The sequence below is a fragment of the Pseudorca crassidens genome, chromosome 5, assembly GCF_039906515.1.
Source record: "Pseudorca crassidens isolate mPseCra1 chromosome 5, mPseCra1.hap1, whole genome shotgun sequence".
In the NCBI taxonomy this organism is placed as follows: domain Eukaryota; kingdom Metazoa; phylum Chordata; class Mammalia; order Artiodactyla; family Delphinidae; genus Pseudorca; species Pseudorca crassidens.
Window position 1 is genome coordinate 102,482,526 of NC_090300.1, and position 23,140 is coordinate 102,505,665.

General features: G+C 37.7%; 1 protein-coding gene across 2 annotated transcripts in view; it reads right to left on the reverse strand.

Annotated features, from left to right (window-relative positions):
* Positions 1–23,140, reverse strand: part of COL8A1 (collagen type VIII alpha 1 chain) — a 155,600-nt gene that overhangs the window by 108,455 nt on the left and 24,005 nt on the right. Inside the window, exon 2 of one of the 2 annotated variants that reach the window (XM_067739119.1) lies at positions 11,588–11,642. The exons of the other annotated variant lie outside the window; for it this stretch is intronic. The gene's annotated coding sequence lies outside the window, so the exon portion shown is untranslated. The remainder of the gene's footprint in view (positions 1–11,587; positions 11,643–23,140) is intronic. 2 annotated transcript variants of the gene reach the window in all.

Below are 23,140 nucleotides of genomic sequence, written 5' to 3' on the forward strand. Positions count from 1 at the left end.
TGAAATAATGCATTATTATGTCACATATGGTGCTCATCTCAGATGACTGCTAGAAGCTGCTGAGTTCTATATCCGTAAGAGATATCCATATGTGGTTAGAGTGAGTTTGTGTGTCAGCATTTATATGGAGAATGATTTCCTGTGCTTTTCATCCCTCAGTATTTGGAACACTTTATTTGTAGTGGGAGAAAGAAAAATCTAAACATATCTTTAAGTATAGGACACTCCAATGAGTCCTAAGAAGCTGGTTTTTGAATAAATTATCCTGTGTTTCCTAATGTGAAAAACACTCTCCAGTGGATTTTTATTATTAAAATGTTCTCTTTCCCAATGAGCTCTCCTCAAAATTATAATTACTAGTAACTGTTTTGATGGAGAATTTGAACAGTTCTGCCACTTTTTTTTAATATATAGATTTATTTTATTTACTTATTTATTTATTTATTGGCTGCGTTGGGTCTTTGTAGCTGCACGCAGTCTTTCTCTAGTTGCGGCGAGTGGGGGCTACTCTTTGTTGTGGTGTGCGGGCTTCTCATTGCCGTGGCTTCTCTTGTTGCGGAGCACGGGCTCTAGGCTCACAGGCTTCAGTAATTGCAGCACACAGGCTTCAGTAGTTGTGGCTCGCGGGCTCTAGAGCGCAGGCTCATTAATTGTGGCACACGGACTTATTTGCTCCATGGCATGTGGGGTCTTCCCGGACCAGGGCTCAAACCCATGTCCCCTGCATTGGCAGGCACATTCTCAGCCACTGCACCACCAGGGAAGCCCATGCGACATTATTTTTAAGCACACAAAGGGAGGAGTGAAAATAGTCTTGAGAGGCAATCTAGTTGCAAAAACAACAACAAAAAACACCCAGAACATTGGATATCTAGTTTACTATATGAGAGAACTTCTGGATACTCAATGTTCTGACTTTACCTGTTCTCAAATCTTATATTCTAGATGAGCGCAGTGCTGGTAACATATCCTTCTATTGCAAAAGTGTAAAATGACTCCTCTTCCATGTTTACCATTGTCTTCCCTTTCTTAAAAGTCTCCTCTAGGCCAATGAGAAAAATTTCATCACAGGCACTTATGTTACATGATGTATCGAGTCCAAGTCATAATGACAAAACAATGGTTGAGAAACAACCCAGCAGTTGTTTGAGAATATCACTGGCCAGTGACTCAGTCCCCAACATTTCAGACAAATTGTTTTGGGAATTGTATGGCCTCAAGGAGAGAAAGGCAAACTTATTCACCCACATGTTGCAGGGAAGCCAGGAAGGTGATAATTTGTTCCCCTGTATAAAGGTGTTCCACCCACTCCTACCCACAAGTGGGAGTGAGCAATGGGGCTTTTGGCCTGAAGGGTGGAGTCACACTTGTCCCCCTCATTTCCTTGTAAGGATGTTGGGGAGACCAATGAGATCATGTCTGTGAAGTAGGTTGACTGGAATGTGCTCATGTTGTCCAATGTAAATTATGCCAATAAGAATTTTTTTTTTTAATTTCCCATTTCTTTTCTTACAACTCTGACAAACCATTGGCAACCTGTGCAGATTTTCCCCTGTCCTTAAGTTCAAGTCCCTCTGCTAGCATACCCTGGGTAATTCATTTTTGGTCTGTGTGTAAGTGGCCAAATCTTAGCTCTTTGTCCTGCAGAACCTTCCCATAGACAGCTAGATCTGTTCTGAGTGAGGAACTGTACAGAAAAGTACAAAGGAAGACTTGTAGTCGGCCATACTGTCTAGAAAATTTATCATAAAATCACATAATATTGAGTTCTCTAGACCTTGCCTGAGATGGTATTCAGAAATCCTCTATTCAAAACTGCTTCTTTAGACACCTTGTATATTTTCATGTGATATAAGATGTTATGCATGAGGAAGCTATCTGATTACATGATTTTAAGAGAGCCAGAAAGACCTTTGACCATCATGTGTTAATTTTTTTCCTTTTGGTACTCTCCCTCTAAAACATAAAACCAATTTAAAACCAGTGGTTTCAATGGAAATTTTCCTAAAGTCCATTTTTATTTTCTGATGTTATCAGGGAATCACTGGTGAATATTCAAATAGCTGTGATATCCTGCTTTTAAGAAATGTAGGGGCTAACAAAAGAGAGAAAGAGGAAGAAAGATATGAGGATTGGTTTTAGAAAATTACTATCAATTTAGTTATATTTACATGGATTTTTGATCTATTTTTTTAGCACTTGTCCCATCAGATTATTACTCTTAAAACAGTAATTTCTTGAGGTCTATTCTCTAAATTCCTTTTCACATACCTGATAAGCTAATGTTTTAAATGCTATTGTAAATGATGTCTTTTTAAAAGTTTCATTTTCTATTTGTTTAATGTTTGCATATAGAAGTTAATTGCTTTTTGGATATTGGACCTTGTATCCAACAGACTTGATATATGCATTTATTAATTCTAATAATGAATAACAAAAATTATATATTTTCCCTTTCCTATCCTTATGCCTTTTATTTCTGTTTCTTGTCTTGTGCATTGACTGGGACCTCCAGTATAATTAGAACAAAAATGGTGATAGTAGGCATCCTTGCCTTGTTCCAAAAGTCACAAGTAAGGAAAATGTTTGTTGTAGGACTTCTGTAAGTACACTATCAGATTTAAAAAGTCCCCTTGGTTTGCTAAGTACTTTCATTATCAATGGGTGTTGAATTTTATCAAATGCTTTTTGAAACTACTACATTTATTATGTGATTTTCTCTTTTTTTCTGTAAATGTGGTGAATTCATGGATTGATTTTTGAATCATAAACCATCCTTGCATTCCTGAAAAAAGTCCATTTGGTCATGCTAAGGTTGTTTATGATTTTTGCATCTATGTGTCTGCTATTTTTCTTTCTTGTAATGTCCTTGTTCTGCTGGGCTGTTAAATAATAGAAAAGTGTCTCTTGTCCCTTTTTTCTACTGTCTGGAAGTATTTGTTTTAGATTTATGTTATTTATTCTTTAAATTCTGGGATAATTCACTGGCAAAACTATCTGGAAAGTAGAGTTTTCTTTGTGGGAAGGTTTATAAAAATAGTTTTAATTTCTTTCATAATATCAGACAATTCAGGTCTTCTATTTTTTTGGTGTCAGTCTGGTAATAATTTCATATAAATAGTCATATTTACTGGCATAAAGTGTTTCATAATATCTTTTAATAATCTTTTAATTGTTAGCTGATAGTTTACAATGCTATTTCTACAACCAGTAATAATGCCAAATACAATGATCAGTTCTTGAAGTTTGCCAAGCCATTTCCTATTATCACAAAAATTTACACAACTAAATGAGGTGAAATAATACTGACATGAATAGCACACTCTTTTTTATCTCTGTGACATCAAATGTTTACATTTAATATGAAAGTACTTCTTCAGCCACAGGGGGAATCAAATGCTAGTTATACTTGTTTTTTGGAGACTTGTGGCTTGTATAACCTGAGGCATACTGCCAATAGCTCATAAATATCACCTTTCAGTTGCCTTTTGTTCTTGAGATTATTCCAAGGATGTGTTGGTAAATGCATAGATTCCCTAAATGAAAAGTGTGATGTTCAGTGGGGATGATAAGGGAAGTTTTTACTAAAATATTTCTGGTGTCAGTAATTTCAACTTCAAGTAGCATAGGCTAGTAATTCTGTCACAAAATTCATCATGTTTAGCTTCATTAGTTACTGACTGGGTGACTTGGGTGAGTAACCTAAGTATCTTGTGGTACTCTTTTACAAGATATGAAGTGGAGTTAACATGATTTTCCCTTTGTGTATCATTGATGCTTATAGCAAATAATGAGATATTGTATGTAGTGCCTTATGCTCCAGGCAACATCCAGAAAGAAGGTCTTAGCCTATGAAGCTGATGGAAGCAGTTCTGATCTTTGATAATTTTTCTCTGGGCCAAAACTAAAGCAGGAAAGGTAGCAATGGAAAGAGATCTCTGAGGAACTTCAAAATGTCAGTTGACCATGCCTATAGCTCTCTATGCCATTGTGAAGCATCAGAAGGAACTGTTCAGAAACTGATGTTGGGAGCACACTTTCCTTAGACTGTGAATGGAATGATAAAAGCAGAAAGAATAACCAAACAAAAAGACATTTCTATAATTATTCCTAGACTGCCTTTGTAGGAAAGTGAATTTCGGGCTGGGAGAGACTGTAGAGGTCATTGAGTCTGGTGTCCTAACATTCCCCTAAAAAAGAACTGAGCCCTCAAAGATTAAGTGACACCTATAGTAGAGAAACTAATGCTACAGATGTGTCTTGCTTTAAGGAAAACCAGATTCCAAAATTTGAAATGTGAAAACAGATAAACTAAAGGGTAATTATTACTTTACAAAGGACTTTTATTATTCAGTAAGTAACCCGCTGAGCATTTATTAAGTAGCAAATTCCTGGTGAATTCAAGAAGTGATTTAACTTGCAAACACTTGATTTTCATGCAGTTTCAGCAACACATTTGTTGAGGGAAGCAAGGTACACTAATATTCTTTCTGTGACTGGCCAGTGTGAGCTCAGTCATTTACCTGGGTGTTTGCCAGGGCACACATGACTAGGGACAATTTATGGCATTTTCCCAGGTGGTGAGGTATGTGGATGTTGTTGCTTTTACTGAACAAAATGTGGAGCCTGTGCTGTACAAGCCAGAATAGAGAGGGTGGTCCATGAGCTAGGGCTGGAGGGCCTTTCAAGTCTGAGGCATTGGCAGGATATTGCTTTCCTTCTTGTCAGCCACACCTTCAAGACTTTTTTAATGGATACAGTACATTTTATCACAAAGGTATATTAAAAATGGAACAGAAGTTGGGTGGAGTAGCAATACCACAGTTGAAAACCTTCACCTCCAAGTTGACAGGATGGAGTGAGTAAGGCACCCCTTGCCAAGCCTGTTTATCTTGGCTCAAAGCACCAGCAGGGGAGTGTGAGGGCCCCCTCTGGCCACTAAACTGAAGTGTTCTTCTTTTGCCTCAACTCCCTCCATTCCCAAGGGATTTCCTGTCAACAGTCTCAACAAAGGGTTTTGATAGAAAAAAGGAAGGGTTATGTGGGTTCATTACCTTTAAGGCATCCATTCATGAAAAAAAGCAAGTGATCCTGAAAAGAGATAGCATTAAGGATAGATTTTTTTAAATATGCTTCAAGATATTGTACCTTGAGACTTTTCCATAAAACTATGAAATCATTAGGCTAGGTTATGGTTAGAAACATTCTCTTAGAGGTGCCTGTGCAAAAAGCCACATGGAAATTTGAAATATAACAATAATAATTAATGTACATTGAGGGCTGTTCTAAATGCTCTCTCTATATTAATTCATTTAGTCTTTATAACACCCTATGTGGTAGGCACTATCATCATCATCATCACCACCACCATCATCATCATCATCATCATCATCATCCCTATTGTCCAGACGTGGAAGGTGAGGTACACAGAGGTTAAAAAGCTTACCCACAGTTGCACACTTAGTAGTAAGTGGTGGAGACTGGATTCAAACTCAAGCAATCTGACTGGGAATCTCAACACCTATGCTCTGCTACTTCTTTAAAATTGAACATAAGATAGATTTTAAAAGAAATACCTGAAGATCAACAGTTGCCTCAGAATCAGAATAGGAGTGAAACAAAGGCAGGAAAATAAAATTATAATGAAAAACAAAAGAATTTTTTTCTCCTCAAGTGGTGTATAAAATTTACTTTCATGTAAATGTTAAGGACAAATAATAGAGAAACTGTTTAATTTAATGAATAATAAACTCAAGTTATTTGTACCAAAGGCAAAAAATTGTTTTTAAAACTGTTATAAAGAAATATAAAATGATTTAGGCAAATTCATGGGTGGTGGTAGTCTCATAATAGATTTTGAAGGCAACGAGGATGTCTCTAATAGCCGAATCTGAAAATTCACTCAGCCTTTTTTTCACTAGAAAATTCAAGGAATTTTACTCTTTAATCAAGGAGGTCCACCAAGCCCTTCTCCCTCAACTTTTGGTGCCAAATTATGTGATACTAAACTATGTGTTGCCCATTCGATAACCACATGTAGTAATTTTGATGGACTTATGACCTTGTACTATTTTTCACTACAAAGCATTTCTTAAATGTTAAAAGAAAAAAAAGTCCACCAGAAATGGAAGCGTCAACAGAAGTGAAAGTTTGTTAATTCAAAGAAGTGAATCTGTTTCTTACTTGTAAAGCACTACCTTAATAAGATATCTAGCTACAAAAATCCACCGATTTATTTATTGCAGCATCAAAATTGATTTCTGGAAAGGTTGGCTGACTAAGCAAATGTAGGAAGCATATCTTCTAACTCGAACTATGTAGTAATGCCAGCTATAATATAAATTAAAAACTATTAGCTACAAAGCTAAGTTCAAAAGCCAGAAAGGGAAATCTTTTAAGTAGCAAGAAATAGAGGGAACTTAAATCATTGTAATGAGTGGTGGTTGATGCCATGCGGGCCAAGGATATTAGCATGGATATATGCTTTAGAAGCTAATGTCTAAAGGACTTTGTACAATGGGGAAATATATTTGGGAATAGCCTGTCTAATTCATACAAGGAGGTAGAAGTCCAGAGGCAGGCTTAGGATATAGCATGGGGATATGGCTTGGAAACAGATCATCTTCCCTGGCCATGGTGGAAATTGGAAGTCCAAATCCAGGCTTCTTGTGGGACCTGAGTTTGAATAACCCAAGTAGTGCAGAAACACAACTAGAGTCTAACCCAAGAGATGGGTTAAACAAAAACCTAGATAAATTGAAGGCATAAGGAAAGCACTCAGAATGAAGACCAGAGAGATAAGGAGATGGAAAATATCAGAGAAGTTAAGGAAACATGGAAGACAGGAAAGAGTAGTTCCAATATACATCTAATGGAAGTACAAAAATCTTCCATATAAATCAAAGTAATAGTTATTTTTTATATAAAAGAAGAAGCAATGTCACCTACATATAAGAAATTTAGATATTGAAGCTAATTATTAGAAAAATGAAAATCAAAACTATAATGAGGTACCACCTCACACTGGTCAGAATGGCCATCATTAAAAAGTCTACAAATAACATATGCTGGAGAGGGTGTGGAGAAAAGGGAACCCTTCTACACTGTTTGTGGGAATGTAAATTGGTATAGCCACTATGAAGAACAGTATGGAGGTTCCTTAAAAAACTAAAAATACACTTGCCATATGATCCAGCAATCCCACTCCTGGGCATATACTAAGAGAAAACTCCAATTTGAAAAGATACATGCACCCCTATGTTCATCGCAGCTCTATTTACAATAGCCAAGATGTCGAAGCAACCTAAATGTCCATTGACAGATGAATGGATAAAGAAGATGTGGGACGTATATACAATGGAATACTATTCAGCCATAAGAAAGAATGAAATAACGCCATTTGCAGTAACATGGATGGACCTAGAGATTATCATATGAAGTGAAGTAAGTCAGAAAGAGAAAGACAAATACCATATGATAATACTTATGTGTGTAATCTAAACTATGACACAAATGAACTTATTTATGAAACAGAAACAGACTCACAGACATAGAAAAAATATTTATGGTTACCAAAGGGGAAAAGGGGTGGGGGAGGGATAAATTAAGAGTTTGGGGTTAGCAGATACAAACTACTATATATAAAATAGATGAACAAAAAGGTCCTACTGTATAGCACAGGGAACTACATTCAATATGCTGTAATAAGCCATAATGGAAAAGAATACGAAAAAAGAATATGTATATATATGTATAACTTAGTCACTTTGCTGTACACCTGCAATGAACATAACATTGTAAATCAACTATGCTTCAATTAGAAAAAAAGAATTTAGATATTGAAATAGAGAATAGGTTTTCTACCTCTCTTTTCAATAGCTCTTCTGGAAATGTGGAAGTTTAATTAATTTTTCCTGCTCTGAGCTGTGGAGGCTCCCTATGGATTAATTTGCTGACTGCCTCTGTGGAGCCCTTCAGGTATCAATAGTTCCAGATTACTTGTGTCTTTTCTCTTTAAAAGATCTCAGGCTCTAAAGTGGATAACTCCATATAATTTAATTAGGATGTTCTATAGAGAAGACAATCAAATGAATAGCCAAAGTTCCCAAAGTCCTGTTTTTTACTTTTGTAGCAGATTTGGGAGAGATGGTCTAGATAATTGAGTACTTACTCCTCTTAAAACTTGGTGTACATAATCAAGAGTTTTAACTTTTCTACTTTAAAACATCCTCTCATCAAAGAAATTAAAAAATGTTTCTGAGCTGTAAAGCATCTGAAGAATTGTCTTTTCTATAATACTCTCAAAGAAGGTTTTGATATCACATACATCTTAATTATTACCTTTACTTTTTCATATTTAAAAAATAATTTTACTCCTATTCCTTTTAAATCATCTTCCTTCCCCCTGATTCATGCTCCATATTCTTTTTTATTTTTTCGTTTTTCTTTTTTTTAGTTTTTTATTTTATATTGGAGTATAGTTGATTAACAATGTTCTGTTAGTTTCAGGTGTTCAGCAAAGTGATTCAGTTATACATATACATGTATCTATTCTTTTCCAAATTCTTTTCCCATTTAGGTTATTATACAATATTGAGCAGAGTTCCCTGTGCTATGCAGTAGGTCCTTGTTGGTTATCTATTTTAAATATATTAATACATGCTCCATACTCTTTAAAATGTTTTTCCTCAAGGATTTTGTTTGCAGATTTGTAGAGAATTGATAAAAAGGAATTACACGTTTTAAACACTCCCTCCCCACCAGTCACACAGACTCAGACACACAGACACAGACAGACAGACAGACACACACACACACACACACACACACAACAGGAGAGACTGGGTGTGCCACACTGAGAAGTAAAGAAGGCAAACAATCCAGCATCTCCAGAGGCATTGAAAAGAGGGTATCTTCTTCACTGATAGATTTAACAGTCCCCTGCTTTCTCTCCAAAAGCTGGTTCCAAGTGGGTTTACCCATAAGCATGGGACAACAGGATGACTGAATTTGACTAACATTAGGCTAACTTTATATGAATGAAAGAATCATAAATGTGTCGTTCCATTCACCGCATTTCAGGCAATCATACCTGACATGCAACAAGATATATGACGATTATCACTCAAATTCCTCTTTGGTTCAAAAACTTCCTAAAATGGTTATGACTTAAAAATATATATATATTTTTAGGTAACTACTGCTAATGTCAGAGTGATAGTACCTTGGCTTTTTTTTAACCTCATTTGGAAAATAAGCTCTTCAGCTGAAATATAAAACATGTGTATATTTCAGACTGAGGAAAAAAATGCTAAGCCTGATATAAATATGTGAAATATAAGCCATCTCTTTTTTGGATCCTAGAGGTGGTGTATTGTGTTTGAGTCAGAAATTGTATAGCAGTTTGGTAAGTTCAAGAAAAAGACTCTGGAAAACTTTTTTTTCCTTTGGAATGAAGTGAAAGAATTAGTTGCAAAAATTTCATTATTACCTATATGTCTGTAAAGCTTTTTTGTTTGTTTGTTTCTTTCCCCAAAGAGCTGGCTGGTATCACACCATAGCAATTCCCCTTTTATTTTCACTTCTATGAATAGGAATTAGAATTCAAATCTAACTTTCTGTTTCTTTTCCAGTAGGTTCTGGCTGTCTCTAGAATTCTTTTTACTATAAAACATACTTTTCTTCTATCTATCTCCCAGCACTTCTAATTTTATCTTTCCTATTTTTCTTAAAGATATGGAGGCTGACTTATGTGGTTACTGTTTGGGGTATGAGAGTGGAAGCTCATTTCTAGTGCTACAAAGACATTTCATTAATTTGTTCAACATTTATTAAATATCTACCATGTGCTAGGCTTAATATGTCTGAGCCTTAGTTGTTCCATCTGGAGTCTTCAACTCTAAAATTTGCTGATCCTAAGCAAAAAGCATCCTTCCTAATTATTTAATATTGTGCCATTCCAACTTACCTACAAAGACATGAAAAATGTACTTTTTAATGCCTCTACGTATTTATAGGCCCTACTTCTGCCTGGAATGACCATCTTTCCTTCTTCATTGATCTGATGACTCCTCATCCTTTAAAATTCAACTCAAATGATAGCCCAGCCTCCTTAGTCTGGTTTAGATCCTATCTCCTGTGCTCCCACTACCCCTGTGCCTTTCTCTTTCACAACATTTGTCATGTTTTACTATAAAATTCTGTGGTGGATAAACTTTAAGATGGCCCCCAATTATCCCTGCCTCCATCCTGTTAGCAGATTCTCACTGTTGCCTTTTTGACTTACACACCTTGATAAAAGAAGCAACCATGTTGGGGAGGTCCATGTGGCAAGGTATTGAGGATGGCCTTCAGACAAAAGCCAGCAAGACACTGAGGACCTCAGTCTGACAGACCACAAGGAACTAAATCCTGCCAACAACCACATGGGCTTGAAAATATATCCTTCTCCAGTTGAGCTTTCAGATAAGACCTCAGCTCTGACTGATGCCTTGATTGAAACTTTGTAAGAGACCCTGAAGCAGAGGATCCAGCTAAAATACTCAATTTCTGACCCACTGAATTTGTGAGATAATAAATGTAAATTTGTTAAGCTACTAAGTGTGTAAGTTACTTTTTACACAAAAATTTACTTATCAATTTATTTACTTTACTCTCCCATTGGATTATAAGACTCTTCAGACTGAACACCCTGTCTTTTTCACTTTTGAATCATCAAAACCTAACACTACACCTGGCACAGAATAACTAGTTAAATATTTTTTGAACAGCGTAGTAGTGAAGCAGGCTCATGTCAGCTTTCCACTACTAACTTTGCGATCTACATTTCATTCAAGTTCGAGACTCAGGTTTTCTATGTGAAAAATTAGAGGGTCAGACTTAATATAGCTCAATTCAACTCAAGCAGTTTCCATATCTCAGTTTTTCTCTTCAAAAGTAAGTGTCAATGATGTGTGTGAGACCATATTATATTTTAGTAGATGACTTGATCTTCAATGGATTTTTATATTCTGGTATATTTTTAACTGTGATGTGCAAAAAGTAATTATAGCAAGAATAGTGTATCTTTGACTTTTAGAAATGAAGACTCTCATTTAAAAAAACCCTAAAGGATTAAATAGTGAGAACACAAAAACTGGATGAACCCATGAAAAATTGAAATCAGTTTTATAAAGGGCATTTGATGACATGTAGCATGACATTTAGCAGCTTTCTTAATTAAGTGGACTAAAAAACAGATAACACAATTTTAGACAGGAATTGCTTTTTCCATGCTGACAGGAAACCTTTGTTTTGTTTTAGCCAGATGCTCGAAAAAATACTATCTATAATAGCTTTGCCAAAGTGAAAAAAAGGTCTACAAATTCTCATTCATTTCTATCTTTTTTTAAATTTGCTGTATTATCTTCTCAAATGTTTCTTTCTTACACTGAGTGTTTAGCTGATAGGAAAATGATGATTCAATTCCTCAAAGACTGATGGACAAGACGTTTTTCATTTTCTAGGCCAGCACATATGGAGAAGATAATTCTTATTAAGCACATTAGATAATTCTTGATGAAATCAGTTAACTCTCAATTGGACCTACCTTTCCTTCCTCTCCACCCTCTTCCTTAAGTGTTATTTCTCCAAGTCCAGAAAACCTAGGCACGGATGATATTGAAATTTTTTTATTTAAAAGAAGAATAGAAGATGAATACTTTCCTTTTACGTGAGACTTGCACTCTTCATCTGTCCATCTATTTTTACTCTGTACAGACACCCCTTAAAACACTGACTGCAAGAAGGAATTAACATTCCTTGTGGTGTCTCAATACAATATTTTTATATCTCCCCTTAAGCACATCCTGTCCTATTATTTCCCACAAGAAGAAAGGGATAAGAAACAATGATCAAATTCACTCTGATGTACGGACAATAAATTAGAATTGAAGGGAGCCACACCAGACAGAGAAAAACTCTTTTTCCCAATATTAAGCAATAGGTGGTCTTCTAAGGAAGGCTGTATCATCTCTATTTGAGGGAGTCTTTAAAAAAAGAAAAAAACATTTGTTTAGGTAGAATATTTTTGGAAGAAAAAGAAGATGAAGCTACCTGATAGTTCTTTTTTCTCCACCATTCACAATACAAAAATAGTTACAAAATATTGAGGTATACTATTTTTTATTCTATATAAAGCCAGGAATAATAATTTACCAATAATGCCTCTTGCAATGACATGAAATAGTTCCATGGCTCAGAACATAGAACCTGAAGGAATAGTTTAGGGCTCTCAGAGCTCATTTAGGTGATAGCATGTTACAGCAATTAGAATTAGGGCTTTAGAACTAAAGAAATGAGGGTTTGGATTCAGGTTCTATCTTCGACTGGCCAAGCCACATGTTATGCAGATTACTTAACCTTCTAAATTTGTTTCTTCATCTACAAAATGCAGATTATAATTCCTTTTATATAGAGTTATTTTGAATACAAAATAAAATAGTAACATGATAAATGCTTTCCATAGAACAGACAGATAATAGACAATAAATGGTACAGAATAGACAATAAATGGACAATACATGTGCCTGGCCTTAAACTGACAGATGAGGAAAATGAAGATTAGAGGTTAAGATCTCCCAAAGGATGTATGGTTAATTACAGAACTTTTGCTGGAAGAAAGGAGATTTCTTCCATAAACTGCAAGTTTTGTTTTACATCTATTCTTCAATTAAATTGCCATAGTATTTGTTTGAGAAAAGTAGATGTCCCTTATTACTGAGAGAGCAAGGAAAGTACAGAGAGGGAAACTGGTTTATATAATGACGGGAAACAAGTTTCAATGGAAAGTTGAAACCAACAAAATTAGATTAATCTACCCTTCCCAATAACTTTCCACATTGATCTGAACTTTTGTTCCCTGAATGCATATATTACAGAGGGATGCAATTAATGTGATAATTGAGGATCCAAGAAAGCTGGTGAAACTGTGAATGTGAAAGCAAAACCATATAGACCACCAACTTTTTCTGAGTTGTGGCAGAGAGAAAACTCAGTGTCAAGGCACACAATATGAATCGAATCTCAAGGAGGAGGATTCCTAAGCATCTGCGATTTGTGGCAAAATATATCTGTTTTGGGACTCTGGTGACATTAGGTTTCAGTAGCCAGTGAGACATTTTGAAGCCCAAGATGCTTGCAGCAAACAGAGATAAAAGACTGCCTCATTATCAGATGTTTCTGTTTTTAATTTCTCCCTAAGCATGTACTTAATTAAAAAAATATTGTCCCTGTTCTTGCTTCATATGGGAGATTTTCTGATGATTGGAGCATTTGGGGAACCCCAGCCCTGAATCCTGTAAACGTTTGGAGCGGGGTTTAGAAATTCCTGCATGAGTCTGAAGTCTCTGTGGTTTCAACAGGATTTGTAACATTGATTCCCATAAGGTATTTTCAGCAGCTTTCAGGTTGAAGTTTAGAATTTCTGGTCAACATCTCAAGTACCTCATCCTGTATTAAGAATTTTATAAATATCTATTGAATGTCTCCGTAACTGCTACAGAACAAGGCATATACCAGGCCTGGAGAGAGGTGTAAATTTAAAAGATAGACAGTCATTTTTGTAGCAGAAATAACAGGATGTTGATAGGACTTTTCCTGTTGCATTGAAGTCGATACGTAGGGTCCCAGTGGGAAACAAAAAGGTGGTAAATCTTAAAAGACTCACCAGTTTCTCCTCACACCTCAATGTGGCTTTACTGCGAGAGACCCCCAAAGTGCCAGCCCCAAGGCAACCATACTTAACATTCCTTATTCCTCCCCCCACACCCACCCCACTCTATCTGAGAAAGTATAAGAAGATGGGAAGGGTTGGGAACTGAGAACATCAGCCTGTGAGAGAGAGTGTGTTCATGGTGAGAAGCTCTTCCTGGGGGAGGGAGGGAGATGGTGGGTGCTTTCCACTCCTCAAAGCCAAGTGAGAGGCTGGGTCCAGAAAGGTGGGGGTCTTCACGAACCTCTCTTATAATAAGTTGAGAATCCCTGCAAGAAGGGAAGCCTGGCACCCTGGATTTCTAATCTGAGAGATGGGAATACCAAGGAGGACGAAAGGACATGGAACGGCTCCCATTTCCATTTTTGGTGGTGAGGATGTGTTAGTTTCTTGGGATTCAGGTGGACTTCATAGAAGGTACCTGTTACCCAGCAAAGATGCTTTAATCAATAGAAAAAGTACTTCAACTATAGGAGGTTAAGTTAAAAAAAGCTGGTCCATTTCTTCTCCCTCCTCCTACCCCAAACACTTCAAAAGCTAGGCCTCCATAAAGGGGAGTGAGAAAAGGGTGTTAAAAGGAGAGCTGGGCCATGCCAGCATCCATAGCTGGGAAGAAGAGTGGAAGAGCAGAGACAGAGAAAGAAAGATTTGCACTGGATTTGAGGTTGAAGTTTTAAACTGGATTGAGCCTTTCATTGCTGAAAGTGACCAGAAAGTTACAGAATCTAGCCAAGATGTCATCAAAGGATAAAGATGATTCAGAAGAGCCAGTCTGAGAGCTGCCATTGGAGAAAAATAACCTTGTTATAGTCATTCATTCAATAATAGTAGTTGAGGGCCTATGTTGTACCTGGCACTGCTCCAGGCCTTGGGGAGACACCAGGTAGGGAACAAAATAAGGACCCTGCTCTTTGGAGCTTACATTCAAGTGGGGTAAAACAAATAATGAATAAAAAACAGGCAATAGTATAGTGGCACATTGGATTCTACATAACCACATCCTTTCTATGGTGGGAGGATGTACTTATTCATTCAGTGTGATAGAATCCTACATAGATCCCATGGATAGACTGAGGTCTGAGGTTGCTGCTATATGCAGTGAATATTTGGTAATTGGAGGTAGGCCTTTTGATTTTGGAGCCTCCAAATCAAGGAACTGTGATGAAATGTCCATTGTATGCAGAAAATTGTGGTACAGGAATTTATAGAATTGAGGCAGGATTAGGAAAAAACTTAACCAATTGTTTTTTCTTAGATGCAAGAGGAAATTTTTAAAAATTGTCCGTATTTTTAAAAATTCCAAAGAAACCTGGCTTCGATAAGGGATACAGGTATATCCTTGTCTGTGGGGAAAAAAACCTCATCATCTCCATCCCTTTTTTATCAAGCTTGTTTCCTCTAGTGTAGATTTGCCATGGAAAAAAAATGACAGTGGGCATTTCTGGAAAATAAGATGTCAAAGAGTCAGACATCAGCTTACATCGGGATTTAGTAAATTTGTAGAGCTTATTGCAGTGACAAGACAAAACAAAATATTACCACTACCACTTTGATCAGAATTCCTTTTAAAAAATGTTACAAAACACAACTGTATATTTGCTTGAGCTCTGCAGGTCAATGTAGAGAAGCCTTATGGGGACAGGAAACAAGAATTCTGAGGGGACTTAGAGACACCAGAGCCATATCACCTTGTCATGAGCTGTGCCTGAGGAAACTAGCAAACGCGCCCTCCAAAGACTTTCAGAATGTCATATAGACTTTCAAAGAGAAACTGTGTTTGATGTACTGGTTCGTAAAACTGAGGAGTGGGCTGTGATGGATGTTGACTCTGATGAGGAAGGAATAAGTATTTCTCATTATGCTCAGGCCTTGTGATCAAATATCTGACCCCTTTTACACCTGAACTTGGCAGAGTGGATTCTCCTACGTTGAGTGAAAACATGGCACCATCCGGGAAGTTGGAAGAATGCCTCCCAGTCAGAGATGCCATTGTTTCTCTTCACTGGGCAGCTGAACAACAGGGGCTTGGTTACTCCCTTCCTGGGCCTTGCCTCTCCCCAGCAACCACAGACCCAAATGAAAGACAGAATTCTTGGAAAGCCAGTAGTGGGCAAAATTACCTAACTTATGATTTCAAAGCTGAGTTGACGCAATTCTGTGGAAAGAAGTCTTTCGAAAACTTTGTCTGAGTTAGGGGCCCCTAACTCAGAGAACTGGAATCCCTTGAGCACACTGCAATTCCTTTACCAAAACACATTCCACATTGTCTTGTAATTACGTGTTTTCTTGACCTCATTCAGCTGAATAGGGACCTTGTTTATTCTGCTGATCAATGAATCCCCAGGGCCTGCTATTGTCCTGACTCACAGTGGGTACTTAATAATTATTTCCTGATTGAACGGAGGAATGAAGAAAAGCTCTGAAAGACTGACGTAGGTTTGTGGGGTTCAACTCTGTTATATGGGTCTGCAGTGGAAGCTGTCCTTCCCACAGTAATAGCAAAGGGTGGCATAGACATTTTGCAGAGGCAGAGTGGAAGAATCAGGCCACCTGATTATATAACAGATCATCTACATGCTGTCCTCAAGCACACAGTTCAAATCAATGGCCTCTGTGTTCAGATCTTTGTCTGGGAGAAGTGATGGTTGGCTATTTTTAGGCTCGGTCAAATTTTGTTGTGACATAAAACATGCATGTATAAGCCAGATAGGAATAAACATAGACCAAGGGACTGCATATCTGGAATTTACAGAAACACTTAAAGATGAAAGTGCAAATGCCAATGCAGTTAAGAACCTAAGGTCACATAGCCAGCTAGTGGCGGAAATGGAGCTCCTTCTGGCTCTCTGGACTCCAAGTACAGTGCTATTTCCACTCTGCCGCTGACTCATAAGCCCTTTTTGGGGGGAACATATGAAATATTACTGTTTCGCATTTTGATAGCTGAAAAGTATTCCAACAAGTTTGGATTACCTAATTGTTGTAGTTCCCACTTCTCTTCAAGGCAACCTAACTATATACCTTGATGAACACCTATAAGGTGCCTTAAAAACTTATAATTTGCTTGCTTAAATTTGCAACAGTTACACACGCCTGTTGAACATTTTTCAATCAGTTCAAAAGTGTGGAGATTAAAAGTATAAATACTGCCCACCCACCCTCCTCACTCCCCACCATTTTCTAGAGGGTAACTTCAGTTAGCAGTTTGATGTGCACCATTCAGTCCTTTATATATTCATATATGCATCTACCCACTTATACACATATATGCATATGTAATGTGTATAGCTTTTCTAGTAAGAAAAAAACAAGGTCCCTGTTATGGGTTGAATTGTGTCCCCCCAAAATTCATATATTGAACTGCTAACCCCCAATACCTTAGAATGTGACCGTATTTAGAAATAAGTTTGCTGCAGATGTAATTAGTTAAGGTGAGGTCATACAGGAGTAGGGTGGGCCCCTAATCCAATATGACTGGTGTCCTTATGAAAAAGGGAAATTTGGACATAGAGATAAACCTGCACACAGGGAGAATACTATGTGAAGATGAAGGGAGAGATTCAGGTAACGCATTGTCTAAAAGACAAGGAACACTAAAAATTGCCAGTAAACCATCAGAAACTAGTAGAGAGGCATGAAACATATTCTTCCTCACAGTCCTCTGAAGGAACTAACTTTTCTGACATCTTGGTCTTAGCCTTCTGGCCTCCAGAACTGTGAGACAATACATTTCTACAGTTCTAAGTCATTTAGTTTGTAGTACTTTGTTATGGCAACTCTAGCAAACTAATACAGTCAATATAAGCATGTTGCTCTGAAAATTGCTTTTTGACTCAAAACATAGATCCTGGACATCTTTCCAAGTTAATAACTTTATATATACAACATTTTTCAGTGGTTGCATGGAATTCTATTCAATAGCTGTTTTCCATTTGAAGGATTTGCATGTTTTCTGTTTTTCATGATTACTGTAACACCATTATTCTTTTTTAAAAAAATTGTGATAAAATACACATAACATAAAATTTACCATCTTAACCACTTTTAACTGTACAGGTCAGTAGTGTTAAGTACATTCATATTGTTGTGACAATCTCCAGAACTCTTTTCATCTTGCAAAACTCTCATTCTATACCCATTAAATAATAACTCACCATTCTGTCCTCCCCTCAGCCCCTGGCAACCACCATTCTATTTTCTGTCTCTATGAATTTGACTACTTAGGTATCTATTTAGGTACATCAATGGAATCATACAATATTTGTCTTTTTGTGACTGACTTGTTTCACTTAGCATAATGTCTTCAAGTTTCATCTATGTTGTAGCATGTGTCAGAATTTCCTTCCTTTTTAAGACTGAATAATGTTCCATTATACATGTATACCACATTTTATTTATCCATTCATCCTTCCATCAGTGGACACTTGGCTTGTTTTCACCTTTTGGCTATTGTGAATAAAGTGCTGCTATGTAGCAAACATGAATGTAAACATTTATATTTGAGACTGTGCTTTCAATTATTCGGGGTATATACTCAGAGGTGGAATTTTCTGGGTCATATGGTAATTCTATTTTTAATTTTTTGAGGAACTGCCATACTGTTTTCCATAGTAGTGACACCATTTTTCATTCTCACCAACAGTTCACAGGGTTCCAATTTCTCCACAACCTCACCAATATTTCTTATTTTCTGTTTTTGTTTTAATAGTTAGCCATGTTAATGAGTGTGAGATGGTATCTCACTGTGGTTTTTCTGCGGTACGCGGGCCTGTCACTGTTGTGGCCTCTCCCGTTGCGGAGCACAGGCTCCGGACGCGCAGGCTCAGCGGCCATGGCTCACGGGACCAGCCGCTCCGCGGCATGTGGGATCTTCCCGGACCGGGGCACGAACCCGTGTCCCCTGCATCGGCAGGCGGACTCTCAACCACTGCGCCACCAAGGAAGCCCCTCACTGTGGTTTTGATTTGCATTTCCTTAATGATTCGTGGCGTTGAGCATCTTTGTCATGTATTTGTTGGCTATTTGGGCATCTTCTTTGGAGAAATGTCTATTCAATCCTATGCCCATTTTAAAATTGGGTTGTTTACTTTTTGTTGTTGAGTTGTAGGAGTTCTCTGGATATTAACCCCTTATCAACCATATGATTTGCAAATACTCTCTCCCGTTCCAAAGGTTGCCTTGTCACTCTGTTGATTTTTGTCCTTTGATGAACATCATCATTCTTATATCTTAAAACAAACATGTGAGTATATCTGTAGGATAGATTCTTGGGGTGGATTTACTAGTTCAACTTTGAAAAGTTGTAGCAATTTAGACTCTTACCAATAGTGTATGATCATTTCCCTATCTCCATTCCCTTGTCAGCACTGCATAAGAGATCCATTTTTAAAAATTGACATAGACGGGCTTCCCTGGTGGCACAGTGGTTGAGAGTCCGCCTGCCGATGCAGGGGACACAGGTTCATGCCCCGGTCCGGGAAGTTCCCACATGCCGCGGAGCGGTTGGGCCCGTGGGCCATGGCCGCTGAGCCTGTGTGTCCGGAGCCTGTGCTCCGCAACGGGAGAGGCCACAATAGTGAGAGGTCCACGTACCGCAAAAAAAAAAAAAAAAAAAGGAAAGAAATTGACATAGACATAGACAGTGAAAAGGATATTTTTTTACATAGCTATTCTGTTCTTCATAAAGTAAAAGCCTGTTACATCATGCTTAGCTATTAAACAAATTTGGGTCAAATCATGTCCCCTGGAACTTTAACACATACACACAGCAAAAACCTATAGTTCAGAAATTGGTTCTGCCCCCAGCGCTAGGGTAAAAAGCTTTTACTTATTTTTACTAAAAGCTCTATAATTAGTTCTTTTACATCAAGTGATTTACTTTAATGAATCGTGCCATTTTATAAATTGAGTAAATAAATCTGCTCCAATTCATAGCTAGAGAAATTATAGGAAAAGCCAACGTGCCAGAATGATTCAATGTGTGCCAAGGATTCAATCTCATCATTCAGAATCCTTCCCAGTGCCAGCCCCACTGCACCAGTATAGGATTCCAGTTTCAGGGGCTGGAAAGACCAAGCAGAATGTTTGACATTAGGAAGAAAGATGATGGTATCACACAGATTTAGTGGGAGTTGCTGCAACTCCCACTAAAGATAATCATGGTTTTAGATCTTGGGGTCATAGGGGCACAAAGGCAATGAGGTTCTCCCCCTTAATCTTACCACCTGTATAAAGGCATATCAGGTCCACACACTGACAGGAGGGAGGTTATACAAAGCCTTGGGGCCCTGACATATTTCCTCTTCTTTCCCTGCTAGACTTTCTACCTAGAGCACTTGTGAGAGATGAACCATGCTTGTGGATGAGCATTTGTCCTCCTGTGTGATTCCATGTAGGGACACAATTGCCTCACTGTTCCTAAGGTCCTCTACTGCAGTTTATTAAAAACCAGAGAAGTGGAGCCTGGTGTTTCCATAGAGCTTTTCTAGTTTATTGGCTCTATTTGCTTACAAAAATATGTTTTCAATTACACTTAAAACATTTGATTCAAATGACTTTGGGAAAGTCAAGATGCATTGTTTTTCCTGCCCACATCACATACATGTTGGTTTATTGGGGACTTAAGGTGCTTTGTACTGACGTCAAATGGCTGTGTTAGAACAGAGTCTTGAGAGAAAGGTGAAGAGTAATATTAAGCTATAAATAATAGAATAGTAACAAAAATCAGTGTTTATCCTGGACTCATTGTGAGCATAACAGATTACAGGCATGACCATAAATGACAAAACTATATGTAAAACCCAAAGGAAAAATTGAGACTGCTTGGAGCACAAGATCAAAACAGGAAATTTTGGTTTGAAGTGAACTTCTTTTCCTCAGATAGAACTTTCTAGATGTTTTTTTTCAGTCATCCATATCTAATTATTTTTCTTTGACAATAACGCAGAATTGGAAAGGGTTTTAAAACCACAGGCTTAGTGGGGCTAAAGGGGACATTTTTGTTTTCCTCAGAGGAGTGATAACTTACAATGAATTCTTCATAGTTATTATTATTATTAGCCCTTTGTCCAGGTCATGGACAAAGCAATATTGTTTATTGAATGTTGGTTAAATATTCATTCTGTCCAGACAGAATGCAGAGATGGATTATATTGGGCCACGCCCCAAATAGGAGAAGGGAGGCCACAGTGAGAAGCTAAGTGGGAGTTATGACTAAAGTGCCGTGAAAGGACCCCCCCCCACCCAATGCACATGACCCTTGTTGGAACTTCAAGGGTCAACCATGGACCAGCTGTGCATTAGCTCATTATGGATGGACCAGGGCAAAAGTATCCTTATCCACGAGTCATACACCACATGGAGAGCAACTGGGGGCTCACGAAGCTGAGCTAGACACCACCACGGAAGGGTGTTTGCTTCTCACTCTTGTTCTGTCTACTCAATCAGCTATTGTGATTATGCCCACTTCCAGCTTAGGACCTTAAGGTGCATAAGTATCTCTTGGGATGCTGGTTGAAAGTGAAGATTTATGGCCCCAGCCCATGAGATTCTGAGTCAGTAAGGCTAGCTGGGGATGTAGACTCATGATGCACATAGTTCCTGTACCACACTCTAATACTCTGGGGAACTTTGCCCAGGATGAGCATGAGGGACTGGCTGGGCTTTGTGACTATCAGATTTTGCTTGCTGTTATTGGTAAGGGCCTGTCTTAGACCTTTTCTTCCCCACTTGCACTGTTGGTTGTTAAAGACTTCTTGATTTCTGACTTCTTTGACCAGACTTTTGACCACTCACTTTTTCTAGAACCCTGGTTGATTCTTGAATCTGCTGATTTGTCTCTGATATCTGTGCTTCTCTGATTATCATTTGTGTATCTTTCACTCATTCTTTCATTCAACAAATATTGAATATCTGTGCTTGGTTTTAGGCTCAGTGCTGGGAACACACTGCTTAGTAAGACAGACTCAATTCAGACCATCATGGGATTTATAATGGCGTCAGCAGGAGAGAGAGTCAGTTAATTAAAAAGTTATGGTGAGAGTGTTAGATGCCATAGAGGGATGTTGGGGCAATGTCTGAGCATAGAGCAGGGCCACCTAATCCAGTTCTGGGGTTCAAGGAAGGCTTCTGGGAATGCTTAGGGAGTTGGGAAGTGATGAGAAGGAGGAGTGTTCTAGGCAAAAAGACAGAACAGTGTGAATGAACGCCCTAAAAGACAAGAGCTATGGCACTCAACCACTGCGCCACCAGGGAAGCCCCATGACTACTTTTTTATGCAGGAGCAAATTAACCACAACACGGTTAGAAAAAGGCATGAGTCAGAGCGTTTGGCTCTTTGTTTCTTTGTTGTGTTCTTTGGAAAGATTGTGGAGAAAGAAAGACTGACTTCCTTTGCATCTTTTTTTTTGATCAGTGTTTGCTTAAAAAATAATAAGCCCAGGGGCCTCCCTGGTGGCGCAGTGGTTGAGAGTCCACCTGCCGATGCAGGGTACACGGGTTCGTGCCCCCGTCCGGGATGTATCGCAAGAAACAACAACAACAACAACAAAACAACAACAACAAAAACAAACCAGGGTATTATTGGGATTTACATTAAACATTTCCAGGTTTTGAAATGGAAACAGTCCACCAGACCCTTGTGAGCTAAGCTTTTGTTTTTCTCATTATACAAATAGATAAATGGAGTCACTGAGCAGTGAAGTAATTTCCCTGATCTCAGTTGTATTACATGAAAAAAAAAAAGAAAGCATGAACCCAAGGTTTTGGATTCCAGGTAACCACTTTGATCATGCTTTTATAGGAAGCTGACAACCAAAAAGTTAATAATCCATTATACTACATGTTAGGAATTCTATCGTAATAGGAATTCTACTTCATATAATTTACATACATGTGTGCATATGTGCGTGCATACACACTCATACGTAGTAGAATAACATCAACTTTCCTGAGTCTTTAGGGAATGAGACATTTTGGATAATTAAAATTTTCCTAATAGCTGATGTTTTAGACCCATTAGGACCAAAATATTCTTGTTTTGATATTATTTTGATATTTTTGATATTATATATTTGAAATATAGAATTTCCTTAATTCTTAAAAGATACTACTCAATATGTCAATATTTATATTCAGCTGTGATTCAGTGGTTCCCCCAGGAACTTCCTAAGGCTTTACAACAATTTATCTCCTCAATGAATGCTATACGCCTTAGAAATTCTTATCATTTTATAGCTTCTTTTCCTCCTCCTGTATTGCTAGGCTTCTACAATTCTATTTCTTCCTGCTGTTAGTGCACTTACTTATTGCATCCCCTTTCCCTTTTCAAATTCGGTACTTCAAGTTTGCTATGTTCTCAGGACTCAGAGAACTAAGTTTGTTAGAATTATT